The 17,932-nt window shown below is 44.9% G+C and overlaps 1 protein-coding gene across 7 annotated transcripts in view; it reads right to left on the reverse strand.

Moving 5' to 3' along the window:
* TPST1 (tyrosylprotein sulfotransferase 1) overlaps positions 1 to 17,932 on the reverse strand; it is an 89,823-nt gene that overhangs the window by 54,616 nt on the left and 17,275 nt on the right. For 3 of the 7 annotated variants that reach the window (XR_007353167.2, XR_007353165.2, XR_007353166.2), the window contains exon 1: positions 5,229 to 5,447. The gene's annotated coding sequence lies outside the window, so the exon portion shown is untranslated. Of the gene's footprint in view, positions 1 to 5,228; positions 5,455 to 17,247; positions 17,302 to 17,932 lie in introns of those variants that run through there. The other 4 variants (XR_012665314.1, XR_012665313.1, XM_048824116.2 and 1 more) reach the window with 3 other exon arrangements.

Genomic DNA, 17,932 nt, shown 5'->3' on the forward strand with positions numbered 1-17,932 from the left:
TTTGTTTAAACTCAGCCATTTCATTTCTGGAACTTGGCTCTTTATTTTTGTACCTTTGTAAAGCCAGCCTTTTGCTTCCCTACTTTGCCTCAGATCATTACTATTGACTCAATATTTTGTATAAGGAATCACCCCACAGTAAGACCATTAGGATTGCAAGAAATACTGAAGATCCCTAAGAAATCCCTTTGAAACAAAAATATTTTTAAAAACAATATTCCAAAAGGTACCTACAGGTATCAGTGGAAGTGATCTAGATCAGTGGCTCTCAACCTTTCCAGACTACTGTACTTCTTTCAGGAGTCTGATTCGTCTTGTGTACTCCAAGCTTCACCTTACTTAAAAACTACCTACTTACATATAAAACAGACACAAAATACAAGTGTCACAGCACACTGTTACTGAAAAATGCTGACTTTCTCATTTGTACCATATAATTATAAAATAAATCAGTTGAAATATAAATAACGTACATACATTTCATACAAGTCGTCTGTAAGAAATTTTAGTTTGTACTGACTCTGTTAGTGCTTTTAATGTAGCCTGTTGTAAAACTAGGCAAATATCTAGATGAGTTGATGTACCCCTGGAAGACTTCTGCGTACCCCTGATTGAGAACCACTGATCTAGATTAAACCCATTTAAACAGTAATGAAATGCTAGGAACAATCACATATCTGTATGAGTTTATAGCAACCTTTCCAAAAGGCACACTTAAAGAAAGGGCTTAAAGGAATTCCACAGATCCTCTAATTCAATCAGCTGACCTGCCTGTGATTTTTCATGTATGTTCACCACAAAGAAGAATGTATAGGCAAGTTAACTGAAACAAAATGTTATAGCACTACACTGAGAAACATAAGTCAAATATTTATTGTATACCACTTAAAACAGCTGCACAAATTGCTCCTTTCAAGAAAGGCTCATTTAACAGACCATTCCAATGGGGGACATTATAAACCACCCTTCCCCTTCACTCTGAAAAAATAAATAATATTTCAGTAGCATTATACATGTACAAAGCACTATACAAACATTAATTCTCATGACATCATTGCAGTGCCGCTAAATGTGTATTATCCCAATTTTACAGATTGAGTAACAGAAACAGAGAAATTAAGTAATTTGCCCAAGGTCACAAATCAGAAGCAGAACCAGAATTAGAAATACGGAGATCCTGAGTTCTAATGCTATGCTCAGTCTTCCAGACCATACAGACTCTCCAAGCTCTATGATTGTTTCCATCATATTGTCGTCTCTCCTTTTTCATTTTCTTTCCCCATTTACATGGCACTGGCATTTTGTTTACTTAAAGGACTAGTACATAGCAACCACTTTAATCCAGTTTCCGAGTGAGAAAACTATCTAATTTACACACACACACACACAAAAGTGATGGCCTCTTTCCATCACTTTCTTATGTATTGTTATAATCTCCTAGTTCTCTTACAATATACATAAAAGAGATCCAAGTACCACATTTATACTCAAACGTTTCTTAAAATTGTTGAAGTGGTGAGAAAATTGACCACAACTAGGAAAACCTGAATTAAGTTTTTCCACTGCCAATTTATATCACCGCTGAATCTGAGATTTCCATATTGTGGAAGACACACACATACATGGAAATAGCCAGATTCCATTAAATGTAACTTGCACCTTTCACAGTCGCTGATTGTTATGGGGCATGTATCACATATGCTATAGATACATAAAAAGTCAATCGGTGGGTTAAGGACAAAGTGAGACCTTTTCCTTTTTTTCTTTCAGTTTGTAACATAAAATCTCTCTCCACCACCATTCCTACAATCTGTCATGGTAACAAACCTTACCTTCTACTAACTCTGCGACAACCATCGTTACCTATGGCTATTTGTTCCCAGATAACAAGAGTGAAGAACTAACCCGAATGATTTCTCCATTCAACTACAAAAGTACCAAACAGAGCACCAAACATAAGATTACTGTATTAGGATCAGGGAGAGTTGCCCTTCTCATCTGAAAAGCCAATTTAATGAATATATTTAAGACAAGAATATAATGCGATTTGTGACTCAGCGTTAACTATAGCATTATGTGAGAGTCTCCGCTATAATTACATATACTTCATATTTATATATATTGCATATTCTCAGGAACATATTTGGGTGTTCTGGAACACATTGCTTATGCTTACATTCCAAAAAAAGTTATCAGATAGTATGATGATTGCATCTTGTCACATTAAAACAGTTGCCTACTGCCAATTTAAAAATATATAGAAATATATTTCATATTTTACATGCAGCATCTATATACACACTCCTTTTTATCATACTCCCCCATATTACATTTTGTTCCAACAGTAAACCTGCAATATACCCATTAGCGACGACAAAACTGTAGTTTGTTGCATAGCTCCCAGGTGCACAGTTCCATTCTCCTAGAGAAGTTTATTAATTTATTTTATAAGGGCTGTATTTATATAGTACATTTCCCTGCGTCTGCAGAATAAATGTAACTGTAATTAGGTCATTTCTAAAGTGATACAAATGACATGAATAATTTCTGGAATTGTACTGACTTATGCCCACATAAATGTAATACTGCAAAAGATTACGAAACAGCTATATACAAGCTGCCTTTTACATCCCTAATGCATACATTTATACCAACTTCAGATAGTGAAGTAATACCCACAGATCAATATTATATGACAGTCTTCCTACTAAACAGTTTAATTGACAATCTTGGCCAAACAGTCTAAAACAGCTCTGCACTTTTAGGATCATGTTAATCAATTTTTATAGGAATTTTTTCCTGATTAGAATAAGTCACATCTGTCCTATAGTTTAAAACCACATGCCTAAGGCACTGGTTAAAATAAATCAATTTACTTTTAGAGTATTTTTATTATTATTATTTAGTATCATATTCTAGGATTCCCTGCTGTATTAACATTGAACCAGCAGAGGTCTTGCAATATACAGGTTACTCAAAGATTTTATAACAATATTCTGTTTTATGTATAATTGTAAAGGTTAAATTCAAAGTTAGAATGTCAGGGAAGGAGGATTTCTGTCCTGATAAGGAACCAAGAAATAAACAGCTGCTCTGTTTTGGGAATTGAACCTGTAATTTTAGGAGAGATCTTACAATATTGCTAATTGATAATGTTGGCTCCATAACACAGAAGTAAAGCTCCTTCTCCAAAATGATCCAAGTTACTAACTATATCTTCTTTCCTCCCCCTAAGCATCTGACAGCTATGGAAAGGTAGCATCACTGAATTCCATTCTCCTGCCTGTTTCAACATGCTGTATAAAATTCAGATTCAAGGGTGAAACCAGTTCTACAGAAAACAAAGACAGCCACTAGGAGGCCAAATCCTGTTAGAAAATCATTTGCATTTCTGCTAATACTGAAAGCAGTTTCTAATGGTTGATCCCAGCCTTTTCTGGAAGGGAAGAAATGGCTGTAAAGTTGAAAAGCCGAAAGCCCTTTTCAGTTAGGTGAGTAAAGGAAGGACAATGTGCACACATTGTATGATGAAATTTACAAAGCTTTATTAGCATGAAGCTAGTAAACAGAGAACATGCATATGTATTTTGTCTTGTATGTACGTAGACATAGAACAACAGGGCATTCCTACTGCAAATCATGAACTTCCAGAAAGCCTTATTTTATCATTTAAGACGGGATATTTGCCCAGCATGGTCCTTAGAGTTACTCAGCAATGGAGCTCTAGCTCTTGTATACTTCCTCAAAGAAACAATCTTAAATTGTTTAAACTTTTCCTGCTTTGAAATTGTGTTGGCCAGCAAATAATAAATACATAGTTATAGAACATTTTCTTCCCAGGCGAAAGAGCAACCACCTCCTGTGGAAAGAGTTCACAGCACCACTTATATTTCCAAACGGTGCGCACACACAGGTTGGCTACCAAAGGCAAACAGAGACACCAAGCAAGCCGGATTCCTGGCCCTTGCAACCACTGACACTTTCGTGTATTCTGTTAGGATGAAACGCTGTCAGTCCCATATGGCCAAAAACAGACATGGGGAGAGTAGAAAGACATTGGTGGCAGGGGCTGGAGAGAGAGGGAAGCAGGATGTGTAGATGGGGGCAGAATAAAATGAGGGAAGACCGGCGCGGGGGGGGGGGGGGGGAGCTAAACCAGGATTTGGCGATGAGGAGTAGAAAGGGGATGAGGAGGCAGTGAGTGATCGACAGGAGCTGGTTTTAGGGGGGGAAGGGGCCTCTGTCCTGGTGGGATGATGGAGGAATGATTCAGAGGTGTGGGAGGGGGCTGGATGGATCACATTGGGGTATAAAAGGGCTGGCTGGGGGCTAGGTCACTGGAGGGGGGGAAGGGAAAGCATCTGAGGCTGGGTCACAGGGGGGCTGGCTCGGGAATAACGGTCATGGGGGGCGAATGGGGCTGGCTCTGGGGGGTACAATGGGGAGCAGGGTCTCGGGGGGGCTAGCTCGGGAACAACGGTCACGGGGAGCGAGCGCGGCTGGCTCTAGGGTGGGAAAAATGGGTCATGGGGGCACAATGGGGAGCGGGGTCATGGGGGGGCTGGCTCGGGAATAACGGTCATGGGGGGGGCGAGCGGGGCTGGCTCTGGGGGGCAAATGGGTCACGGGGGCACAATGGGGAGGAGGTTCACGGGGGGGCTGGCTCGGGAATAACGGTCACAGGGGGCGAGCGCCGCTAGCTCGGGGGGGGGGGCGAATGGGTCACGAGGGGGCACAATGGGGGCGGGGGTCACGGGGGGGCTGGCTCGGGAATAACGGTCACGGGGGGCGAGCAGGGCTGGCACGGGGGGGGAATGGTCACGGGGGCACAACGGGAAGCGGGGTCATGGGGGGCTGGCTCGGGGGGGCACAATGGGGGCGGGGGTCACGGGGGGGCTGGATCGGGAATAACGGTCACGGGGGGCGAGCGGGGCTGGCTCGGGGGGGGGAATGGTCACGGGGGCACAATGGGGAGCGGGGTCACGGGGGGCTGGCTCGGGGGGGGCACAATGGGGAGTGGGGTCAAGGGGGGGGCTGGCTCGGCAATAACGGTCATGGGGGGTGAGCGGGGCTGGCTCTGGCGGGGGAATGGGTCACGGGGGCACAATGGGGAGCGGGATGACGGGGGAGCTGGCTCAGGGGGGCGGCCTGGGAATAACGGGTCACGGGGGGGGGGGTTGGCCGCGGAGGGAGGAGTCGGGGTCCCCCTCGCGGGGTCAGCGCCTCACCTGCGCTGCGCCGGGAAGGAGGCGGGAGGGAGGCAGGCGGCTGGGTCACGGCTCCGGCTCCTGCTGCTGTCGGCGCCGCCTCCCTCGCCGAGCCCCGGCCGCTGCTCCCGGCCGGCACCATCGCCGAGGGGAGCTCCCGCCGCTGCCAGCTCCTGCCCTTCAGCCCGCGGCGCGGCTCCACTCGGCTGCCATGGAAATCACAAACACGCCCTGATTGGCCACACGCCGGGCCGGGGCCGGTTTGTGTCGCGGGGGCTGATTGGCCAGACTCAGTGGATTGACAGCTGGGTAGGAGGGGCTCCCAGAGTCGTGGGCGTGGCTCTAGCCGTCCTCTGGCGATTGAGAAAAAAAGGGTCCCTCGGCGCGTGGGAGGAGCATGGGCACATCTGTATCAGTGTGAACAGCTGGATACATTTCTCGATTTGGATGAATGCCCAAGAAAACAGCTGAATGTGAGTGAAACACCTGTCTGCAGATTGGGCTTTGAAGCATGCACCTCACTGCACCTGTCTGAACAGCTGGTTTTGGCAAAAACATTTGGATTTAGAGCAACAGCTAGGTCAACATCTGTCCATGATGTAACACCTGGGTACGCAGCTGGATTTGGGTTTGCTGGGATGAATATCTAAGCAAACAGCTGGGTCAGGGTGAGCACTGGACACTTGTCACAATTATTATGAACAGGAATATAGCCTACAGGCAAATGACTGTGGTGAAGAACATCTAGAATTTGATGACAACATTTAGATTTGGACAAACATATGAATCAACGTGTAGGTAAACAGTTTGGGTTTAAAAGCTTGTGGATGAATAGATATCAAAACATTATGTAACTTTGCCAGCTACTTCAGACCTTGTTAAATACAGCCTCCTGTAATAATCACATAACATATATTTATACAGTGCTTTTCAGTCCAAGAGATTCCAAAATGTTTAAAACATAAACATATGGCAAGCTGTAGAAGTAGCATATGGCAGATGTACAGCAATCACTTCACCTATCACAGCACTGAAGTTAATTCACCTCTGAACTGCTCATTCATTTTTATTTTTTCACAAGAGGTTTTCCACTTCACAAAAAGTGGCTGGCGTAAACATCACCCCAGTAGCACTAATCCTGAAAAACTGTGTTACTGTTTGCTAAAAAAAATTATAGACAAATTGCCTGTTACTGTGATGTCAAGAATGTTTGAATCACAGCGTTGCAAGAAAATAACAGATAGTATGACAAAGGTTTTCACCTACTCTAAATATACCCACATCAACTCTACAAATGTATACTACCACATCCGAAGAAGAAAGTTATAATGTGTACTTGAATTACAAGAATCTTTAAGAAAGTGCAAGAGCTCCAACCACAGAAACCACAAGTGAATAGATACTTATGAACTCCAAGTAGAATGTGCTGCCTGGCTAAGATATTGCGAAGCTCACAATCAGTTAATTACAGGAATAGAACAGGCAGGTGAAAAAAGTCTAAAGCTTAGAATTCCATTGTATGGATTTGCTGTTCAGTCTTGCCTGGAAAAAAGAAAGTTGCAAAGGGCATTGAATGCTTCTCTTCTGAATGTTCCACAGCTGACATATAAATCAGATGTGAAAAACTTCCCAAAACAAACAGCCCTTTTGAGCAGTCCATTTCTAAGCATAGTGCAATAGTGGGTGGATGAAATTAAAAGGATACACACATAAATGTTCTTAGAAGTCTGGTATAAGCAAGAGTATAAGAGAACTGGTATAAGAGAGCTTAATTCCATCACGAATAGGGCCCTACCAAATTCACAGTCCATTTTGGTCAATTTCACATTCACAGGATTTTTAAAATTGTAAATTTCATTTCTTCAGCTATTTAAATCTGAAATTTCAGGGTCCTGTAATTGGAGGGGTCCTGACCCAAAAAGGAGTTGTGGGGGGGTTGCAAGGTTATTGTAGGGGAGGTTGCGGTACTGCTACCCTCACTTCTGCTGCCGGTGGCAGCACTGCCTTCAGAGCTGAGCAGCTGGAGAGACGGGGCCGCTGGCCAGGAACCCAGCTCTGAAGGCAGAGCCACCGCCAGCAGAGACGGAGAAGTAAGGATGGCACGGTATGGTATTGCCACCCTTACTTCTGCGCTGCTGCCTGCAGAGCTGGGCCCTCAGTCAGCAGCCGCTGCTCTCCGGCTGTCCAGCTCTGAAGGTAGCAGCACAGAAGCCATGGTAGGGTATTGCCACCCTTACTTCTGCGTTGCTGCTGGCAGGGCGCTGCCTCCAGAGCTGGGTGCCAGCCAACAGCTGCGACTCTCCGGCCACCTAGCTCTGAAGTCAGTGCAGAAATAAGGGTGGTAATATCACAACCCCCCCTAAAATAACTTTATGACCTCCCTGCAACTCTCTTTTGGGTCAGGACCCCCAATTTGAGAAACTCTGGTCTCTCCCATGAAATCTGTATAGTATAGGGTAAAAGCAAACAAAAGACCAGATTTCACGGTCCATGATGCGTTTTTCATAGCCATGAATTTGGCAGAGCCCTAATCATAAAGGTTCTTCAAGTGTTCTCTGGCTGCTTACAGATATATTGCCCTTTAGAACCGGAATCAGACCACATGTCCATCATGTCTGGAACCTTTTGATCACAGTTCTGCCATCCCTACCCTATACATAAAGCCAGGTTTTACACCACAGAGGAAGAGGAAACAAGATTGGAATCTGGCTCAGTAACACAATCACAGTGCTAGTTACTTCTCTATCCCTAGAGGTCCTAGTCCAGGTGACTTGGAGATTTCCACCATACACTGACACAGACACATCTCAAAAGTGTCACTCTATGCTGCAGAATCATATTAAGAAGAAACAGGTTTATAGGCTGCTCAGGTCCGGGGACCAAGGGCAAGGGAATGTCCCGTCCCCCATCCCCGTCCCCTGCCCTAATTCATGTTCCTGGGCAAAAGGAAATATTGGTTGGAGGGATTTAACAAGATTCCTGTATAAAAAAACTAGTAAACCTGATCTATGAAATCCACTCTCTGCGCTAAGTAGTTAAGCATTTGAAAGATGGTTATTAGTCATCATTAAAGAGTACAGACTAACACGGCTGTTACTCTGAAATTTGTATCCTCAGTGGCCCATCTCCTACAGAATGCAGCCATTTCAATTTGAAATCCCCTAATATAGTTTCACAAGCATTACTCTCTGAATTTCCCAGTGAGAGGATACAGATCCCTTTGACAGACTCCAAAGACAAGGAGGACTTGTGGCACCTTAGAGACTAACAAATTTATTTGAGCATAAGCTTTCGTGAGCTACAGCTCACTTCATCAGATGCATTCAGTGGAAAAAAAACCAAAGACAGTAATGGAACACATTTTACTATCAGCTGACACTCATGAAACAGTAAAAGGCTGATGACTGAATTGGCTGATGCCATTAAGAAGGAGAAGATGAAAAAATTAATAACATACCATTATCTGATTTAACGTTAACGTAGATCTTCCCAACAGCATGTCTTAAAACTTTTATGAGCCTGAAGGGACATACTTTCCATTAATAGCAATGAGCCAGTTCTTGCTGCCAATGCCGCCCAAAGAATTTATAAGAGTGTGCCTAATTTTCCTCTTGCTTGCCAGGGGTAGAAAATGAGGACTCTCTTGAATATTTTTGAGAGATTAATTTTATTGTGCTTCTTCAGATGTGCTGAGACTATTAACCAGATTGCAAACTGATGTGGCTGTTCTTATGAGACCCTATCCACTAACAAATAATAATACCCAGGGCTCAGGATTCTAGTCTCACTTGCATCAGCTTTACTGCTGTAACTGCAGTGAAGTCAATGGAGTTACTCCTGGTTTACACTGCTGTAAGGGAGAGGAGAACCAGGCACATCCGACTGAAATTCATGTGTTTAAAAAGCTCAGCAGCAGGCAGAGCCCTCAATGAGCCCCAAAATTGGTCTTTACTGATACTGGGTTAATATGTGGCACTATGCATTTTATTTGCAGTTGTGAAAAAAGAAACCAAGGATAGCAGCAACAGTAGGTGCTTACATGCCAGAGAATGAGGTTGCAATAGGCTGATATTAGGAAAGGGTCCATCGCCTGAGGGCCAGGTTTTCAAGTGTTCAGCATCCACAGCTCGATCCCAGGGCACTGCTGGAAGCAGATCACTTTTGAAAATCTGACCACTTCAATTAGGCACCTTTCTGGGCAGGGACTGTCTCTATTGTACGTTTCTACAATGAAGGCGTGGCCATGAGACACTACCACAGAGCAAACAAGTGAATGATGATAAATGGGAACTGAGCACTTTTGAAACTCTAGCCACTTTTGAAAATCTGCCTTGTTTTTAAATTGATTTAACTCTGGGGAATGGCACTGTACAGACAAGCCTGCCATCCCTACGTTTTCTCTTTTGTCAACAGGACAGGTAGTGCCCAGGCCGGGCCATTCCTCCATCTGCCACACGATGACAAGCAGAACTCATCACTAGTAGCGAGAGAAATTAGATATTCGGTCTCCACACTGCACCTACAGAGTTGGGGCACTGTGGTGTTTGGTTGGGGATTTTTGTAATACAGACACATGTCCACTAAAAACTGGACAGAGCCCATACATTCCTTTCACATGGGCTCCCATGCAGCCATCAGAAGGCCATAATAAATGTTATTTACAACCAATCAGGGCTGGATTTGAACTGGTGTTTTAGAGCTGAAACACTCAGTATCCTGTTACCAGTCCCCTGAGCCAGGCAGTTCACTTCAGTCCATTAAACAGCTCTTTTCAGTTTACTTTATTGTTTTACTGTTGTTGGGGTTTTTTAATGGCATTCATTGTGATTCACATGCTCAGTCCCTCTAAAGACTGCTTGTCTGCTGCAATGGAGCAGTGCCTCCAAAACAAAATAAATATCCTCCCAGGGAAAGAGGAAAATGAAAATGCCGCTGCACATGGCTGGTGCCAAACACTGACCCATGTTTCCCTTCCTTAATTAACACTTGCAGTGAAAGTGGAGCCATAGGTCAATTAGGCTGCTAAACATTTCATTATACAGCATACACACAAAGTCTTGTTGCCCTGTTCCAAGAGGCAGACACACTAACCGAGATTCTAACGCTCAGCAAAGAAGTTGTTGAAGCCAGTGTATAAACACTGTGTTAAATTATAAAAAAACACTGCTCGTCATTTGACAGCAAACCTAATAATCTGGGGCTACTATTTATTTCTTTTTGCCTCTGAACAGATGTGAAAGTACTCTAGCCTGGGGGTTCTACAGCGTGCACCAATGCTATGCACAGATACTATGAGCGCGAAGGGGAAGAATGATCATGTGGCTCACACAAAGGACTGGGAGAGTCAGGAAAGCTGGGTTTGGCTATGCCTAGTTTAGCCATAGCCTTTAGGTGAAATCCTCACTTCATTCAAGTTAATGAGAAAATGGGAGGAGAATGGAGGGGTGCTGGCAGAGCGAGGCTCCGCTATACCTGATTCTCTGCTGATGGAAGGTTTGCCTCGCAGCAGCGTAAGTTCAAGTCGCCGCCCTGCAGCTTTCAGATTCACCAATGCCAAGAAGAGCAGTCAGGGAAGTGGGATTGGGTCTCTGTTAGCAAAGATCAGCTGCAGGGGAGAACTGACCCTTGAAAGTTGTTGCCATCTAAGAGCAGTTCAGAGGCCTATATAATATGAGTTTAGTTCCTAACTGACAAGTATGCATAGCACAGGAACAGTCTTACAACTGATGCCCCTGTTGCCAGTTTCAGCAGAGAATCCAAGGCCTGAGTGGTCCACAGAGACCGAACTCCACTCCCCTCATCTCTGCAGCTGATCTGTCCAAGCCAGGGCTGAGGCACAATTAAGGAACAGGGGGCCAGATTCTCAGCTGTCAGAAATTTGAAGGACGGTGCTGGCACGATATGGTGTTGAGATTCCTTGGCACTGGGCCTGGTTTATTCGATAAGCACAGGGAACTCTTTTGTCCCGAAGATGCATGATGCGTTAGGGTAGCAGCTCCAAACCACTTGCATATGTACCAATATCGCTGCTTTGGACTTGAACCGCTCGTACTTGGCTGGACCTGCTCACATCACTCACCAGCCTCTGGCATAACTCTGTCTTACTGCTTGGCTGAATCAATACCCAAACACATACTTAACTTTAAGCACATGCTTAAGTCAACTCCATTAAGCATGTATTTAAATGCTTCGCCAAATAAGGATAGACTTAAGTTCATGTTTTTTAGTTAAGCATGCACCTAAGTGCTTGGCTGAATCGGGGCTTGAATGATACATTTTGCTTCCTGTTTTATAGTGGACCCTGTTAAACTGCCCCGCGGTTGTGCACACACTAACTTTGCCATGGACTGTTGTTATTTTTGGTACTGGAACACCCAGGAGCCCTAGTCAGGGAGCAGGTCCCCATTGTGCATGGTGCTGTACAAACACAGCCCCAAAAGACAATCCCTGCCCCAAGGAACTTACTTGTAAGTTCTGTTGGTTTCTCCAGATGCCAGAATCACACAATCAGGCAAGCGCTGCTATTTGGGGTACCCCAAGACTCGCTGCTTGTTAGAAAGCATAGGGAAGCAAACAGTGGAAGTACCTGAGACTCAGCAAGGAGAATAGACCCTGAGTTCATCTTTAAGATATAGTCAGAAGAGGAGGCTGCTCCCAAAGGACCTGGTCCAAAGCCCGTTGAAGTCAATGGAAAAACTCAGGCTCCAAAAATCAGCTCCAAAGTTGGAGAATTGTGTTCATGCTCTCCTAAGCTCAGGGATAACTGGCACAACTGGCGTTAATTCGAGGACATCTGTCCACACCTCCTCACAACACACTTAAAGACGTTTAACGTCTGCTAAAGATGTACATCTCTATGCCTCAAATCATGCCGTAGGCCTAATACAGCCCATCTTACTGACAGAATAAACCTGCCAGACATTAAACCCTAGGAAATGCTGTCTGGCATGGAAGAATGTTGGTGTCTTTCCCTGGTTTCTAGGGGCACATGGACTTTTTTTTTTTAAATGACTTCCCCCAGCTACCCATTTTATTTCTCTGGTCTGACCGTCTTGTGTATTGATTATGCACCCAGTGCAACTCGTAGTGATCACCTTGGCAGCTAAGTCTGTACTGGCAACACTAAAATGCCTCCAATCCCATGCCCTGCAGAGCTACACCGAGGTCACAGCATGGGCACAATTTCCCACTCCTGGCACAGGGGACACAAAATGCAGCATCCCCCGGAAGGTGTGGGGCCACAGAGAATCAGGCCTGTTTGCTTTATCATCTGTAGATCTGACGAGCAGCAGCCGTGCAAGCACCCGCATACTAACCAACCTGTTGGCTGAGGATACCTCTGGAAAGGAGCGGATAGTTCAGCCTCCAAGTCCACTGTTTAGCCCTTGGTGTCTCTGATCACACTGACAACAACAGGGGCACTACCTGTTATGATGGGTTTTCTGATGTGGATAACAGTTCAATAGGAACTGGATTGAGACCACCAAACTCATGACACATAGACCGTCAAACTCCCTTTGGCTGGTAGTGACCCTCGTTCACTAATAACCCAAGACAGCCAGCAGCCTACAGATTAAAACAGGGGTTCTCAAACTGGGGGTCGGGACCCCCCAGGGGGTCATGAGGTTATTACATGGGGGGGTCACGAGCTATCAACCTCCACCCCAAACTCTGCTTTGCATCAGCATTTATAATGGCGTTAAATATATAAACAAGTGTTTTTAATTTATAAGGGGGGGGTCGCACTCAGAGGCTTGCTGTGTGAAAGGGGTCATCCAGTACAATAGTTTGAGAACCACTGGATTAAAGGCTCTGTATCCCTGCATCTGTCCCCAATCTCATGTCACTCATCTTATATATGAGACAGCTAAAAATTGGTCTTTTCATGTGTTGTCTAGCATTTTCAAGCTGGAAAAATAATTATGCTATGAATATCTTCATGCAACTTTCATCTCTGCTCGAGTCGGCATGGAGAACTAGACATCTAATATATTTCATTAGGAGATTTTTTCCGCCCATCTGTACAGTGCTTCGGGATGTATGAAGTTGTGCTTTTTTCCCAGTCTTTGTGCAGCTTTAGCTGTTCAATAAATAGCCATGTTTCCACTCACAAAGCATGAGTGAATGCTCCCCCTCTTTTGCATCTTTCCATATACTTGGCTTGCAAACAGCTGCCTATGTGGCTTGATGGATGTGCACAGATTGCATGCTATTCTGCTTTGGAGGACGGGGGGCATTTTCTATGAAGATTCCTTGGCCCAATTTCCCCTCCCCCCTTCTTTAACTCCTCTGTCTGTAAAGATTCTACCTCACAGAGACCTTTTGGCCTGCAGCTCTTTTAGGAGTCTTTTGGGCTGCTACTAGATCAACAAGCAGGCAAACTGCAGGGCTATCTCTAGAACCCCCCACTTCTAGGGCTGCTTATGCAAAGCTCCGCCCCCCAGTACTAGCTGGCCCAGGAGACAAGAGATTTGATGTGGGTCTTTCATCTACTAGTGCAGAGTGCTAACCACAAGGGGAAGCAGCCCAGCACTCCATCCTGCCCTTCTAAGGTGGAAATGAGTTACGTGCTGTCTAAGGGCCTCATCTTGCAAGATGCTAAGTTCACCATGGGTTCTTTGGGAGCTGAGGATACTCAGCACTTTGCAGGACAAGCCTTGAGTATGTAAGATGAATGGAGGGTTGTAGAACATGTAATGGCCAGTTAATGAGCTAAGTATCCATTAGTTTAATTATAATGCCAGTAATACAGAAATGATCTCAGCTGAGTCTTAGAAATGGCATGAGGGGGTGTTAGTCAGTGGGGCCCACCCTCAGCTCTGGGGTTTCAAAACTTCAGTGCCAAAGAAATGGAATTTTGTTTGCATCAATTTAACGCTATTCAACTGAGCTCTGTTTACAAGTATGGCAGTGAAACATCTGTGAAAACCTTTTCCTACTGCTGCACTTTGCTTGCCATCTGATGAATTACTCTGCAGTGCCAGCATCTCCAGCATAAAAATCAGAGACTATCACTTTCCAGTTGCCACTCAGGCAGATTTGAAAACAAAAATGTCCTGTCATCTAAATACGTTGGCATCTAACTCACTTAGGAGGCACAGACGTTCCTTTAAAAGCAGCGACTGTACAATGCGTGTCCAGTGAGTCAATCTTCTTTTTATTAGCTGGCTAGTTTGCGAGGAACAGTAAAAGTGTGAACATATTGTTGGTTTTTTAAAGCACTGAAAGAACAACATTGTCTTTATTCGCAACACTAGTGATCATACACATAGGCTTGGTTTCTGGCTGGATTATAATTAGCACAATAAGAGCAGATGAAACTGCATGCAAAGACTATTTTCCTCCCATAATGCAACATCCAGTGTTTATAGGGGAGGCTGTTTTTTTCTCTTTTTGAATGAGCTCAAGTGTTAAATGAAAGAATCAAATTCAGACTCTTTCCAGAGATGTTGCCATTCCTGTTCTGCTGCTTGTGGAATAGCTAATGGCAAGTACGGGCATTTCAGTAACTGCACCTTGCCCTGAGCACTGGGGTGATGTTAGGATGCTAGCCTGATGCTCCCTAGCAATATTTCCAAAAATACAGTTTTCTGAAAAAGACTCAACATGGAGTATGCATCCCTCACCCGGGAGTGATCTGCCCAGGAATAAATACACATTGGGGAGAATAGCTGAGTTCTCAGTTATTACCAGAAGGGTTTATTGCCTTTTCTATTTAAATCAGGTCTTCAAGACACACCATGAGGACACTGGTTGATCTAATGAGTGAGGTTCTCGCCTACGGGCCATCCCCTGAGAGAACAAGAGGAAGTCTGCAGAGGACAAGATAGAGAAGAGGAACACAGATTTTTTTAAAAAATCCTTTCCTCATCTTTGTTTTGCTCTGATGTGAATGTTGATATCCTTGTGAAACTCTGATCATTTGGACACTGCATCCAATGAGCTTTTCTGAATACTTGAAATCTTATCTGTTGGCTAAATTTGGCATCAACACCACAGGAAGGGGATCAGGGAGGGATAAATGAGGTAAATATTTTACTTTCTGTCCTTAGATGTCGTGAGCTGAGAGGCACAATTTTTAGTCCATAAGAAGAGATATAATTAATAAAACAACATAATAATCTAGCTCTTGGTAGCATTTTTCAAAAGATTTTCGGAAGGTAAGGAGCATTATCTCCATTTTACAGGTGGGGAAACTGAGACACAGAGAGGGTAAGTGACTTGCCTACAGTTGCACAGCAGCTCAGTGGCAGGGTCTGGAACAGTATCAAGGTCTCCTGACTCCAGTATTCTGTGCACTGGATCCCTTTTAAACTCCATACGTTGTTTTAAGAATTCTGCCGAAAGCTGAAATTTCTCTGTTACATTCTATAGGTCAGTGGTTCTCAACCAGGGCTCCGGGGGCCCCTGGAAGGCGCTAGCAGGTTTCAGGGGGTCCACCAAGCAGGACCAGTGTTAGACTTGCTGGGGCCCAGGGCAGAAAGCCGAAGTCCCACTGCATGGGGCTGAAGCCTGGGGTCCAAGCCCCACCTCCTGGGGCTGAAGCAGAAGCCTGAGCAGCTGAGCTTCGTGGTGCCTCCTGTGGCATGGGGCCCTGGACAACTGCCCTGCTTGCTACCCCTTAATGCCAGCCCTGGCCCTGGCCTTTATATGCAGAAAACCGGTTGTTGTGGCACAGGTGGGCCGTGGAGTTTTTATAGCACGTTTTTTTGGGGTGGGGGGCCTCAGACAGAAAAAGGTTGAGAACCCCTGGCTATAGGTGATTTAGAGAGATTTCTATAGAACCCCACTGGTTTCTACCCTGTCATTAAAATCTATAAAATGTTTCCATAGGGAAAAATAGTTTTTAAAATGATAGAAACACTTCCAAGCCAATGCTATCTGACAGCTCTTGTAAAGCTCTTTATGAATATGGCTTGTGAGAAGCTTTTGTCCTTATTTCCGGCCTTTTTATTCCAAGTCCTTGGGCTCAGTTGGGGCCAAGATCACGGCTTTGCTCTGCTGCCTTTTCTAGGGTTGCTGCAGACAGCCTTCAGGTAACCTGGGCCTGGTGGAAAGCAGTTGATTCTTTATGGAAGCTCAGTTCTCTACAGCAAACGCTGGCAGCAGTTAGCAGCTGTATCAGGTGCAGCACTCGTGTTGCTGGAGACAGACATGAGCTAAATTAATTATTTCATATGACCTGAGTTATATTAAGTGCTGGTGAGTCAGTCAGACCATCAAGAGAAAAAATGGACAGGAGACTACGGCAATCATTTTGGCAGTACAATGCAACTTATCAGTGACAAGTGGTGATTGCTTTTCCCTTTGGCATTTGTTAACCATTTCCCCTTACATGGAACTTGCTAGTTTGCCAGTGGGTGCACACGTTCACACACACACTCAGAGAAAGGCTATGGGGAGTGCTGCTCTGCTACCCAATGCAACCGTGAATGGGACCGGGAAGAGAGCAGAGGAAATGAGGAGCAAGATAGGGAGCCAGGGGGATGGAGGAGGAGCCAAAGGAGGAGACTAATTGAGCAAGAGGGGGAGCCATAGGAGAAGAAAGAGCAGCGTCGGGAAAAGAGTCCTAATAGAAAGCCCCAGGGAACAGCAAAAAGAAAAAAGAAGGGGCAGGAAGCAGGAGTGATTGAAGGGGGGGGGAGTCAAGGAGAGAGGCGAGGGAAGAGGACCAAAGGAGAGCGCTGGTGATGGCTAGTGAAGGATGGGGGAGGGATGGAGGGCATCATTAGGCTACTTAAGGGCCTGCTTGTACAGCATGTCTCAGGCCCGACCCACACCAGCTGAAGCCCCAACGCTCTGCTGAAGACAATGAGGTGATGTGGGTGCATGAGGCTATCGGTGATGTACAGAGATATCACAGGTGCGATATTAACTATTGGACGTGTCTGCAGAAGTTTATCCTGTCGGCCAACATGAATGATCACATCAGACAGCTCAGGGCCCCCAATCTGCAACACACCTAACAACTACAGCCAGATAGACCCGATCTGCACTATACATATTCATACAGACAAGCAAGTCCTTCTTTTTCACTTACCTGTTCTGTTCAGAGTTCTGGGTTTTCCCAACAAACCAGTGCCACTGCAGCCACCTACGACAGCACAATAAGGACCAGTTTAGCAGTTGGAGGACACTAGACAATTCAGACTCTGGCAGGCACATGAGGAGAGGCTGATTTTGATCAAAGACCTATTTATTTAAAAACCCGAGGATCCCATTTTTAAAGGGGTCAATGTCAAAATTCCTTCTGACTTCAATGGGACCGGGATTTGCCCCATGTGCTTAATTTATCTTGCCTTTATCTTAAGAACCCTGAGATGCAGGGGTAGGGTTGTAGGCAGCTCTGCAATCTAAAGAAGCTGACAGTGAAGAAAAAAGAACTGGATCCTGTCAGATTTTATCCCAACAAGACGCTGTTCTCAACTTAATTTTATCTCACATATTTTTTGACCCAGCATATAATGTCCATTCAGTGTCAAACATGAACATTTAGCTGCTCCATGGACTGACCTGCCTCCTCTAGTTTCCAGGATTGTCAAACTGGCAACTTCCACCCGTTCTAAATTCCCTTTAAATAATCAGAGTGAGCAGTCCCATTTGGGGTAGGAGGACACATAACGGTGGTTACATAGCAGGGTGTGTCTGATGAAATAATCCCCTTCAATGCCATCACTTGTTGCTGCAGTTTGAAGGCAAACAAGACTGCTTATGGGGGACAGAAG

The sequence above is a fragment of the Caretta caretta genome, chromosome 17 (assembly GCF_965140235.1).
Source record: "Caretta caretta isolate rCarCar2 chromosome 17, rCarCar1.hap1, whole genome shotgun sequence".
Taxonomy (NCBI): Eukaryota; Metazoa; Chordata; order Testudines; family Cheloniidae; genus Caretta; species Caretta caretta.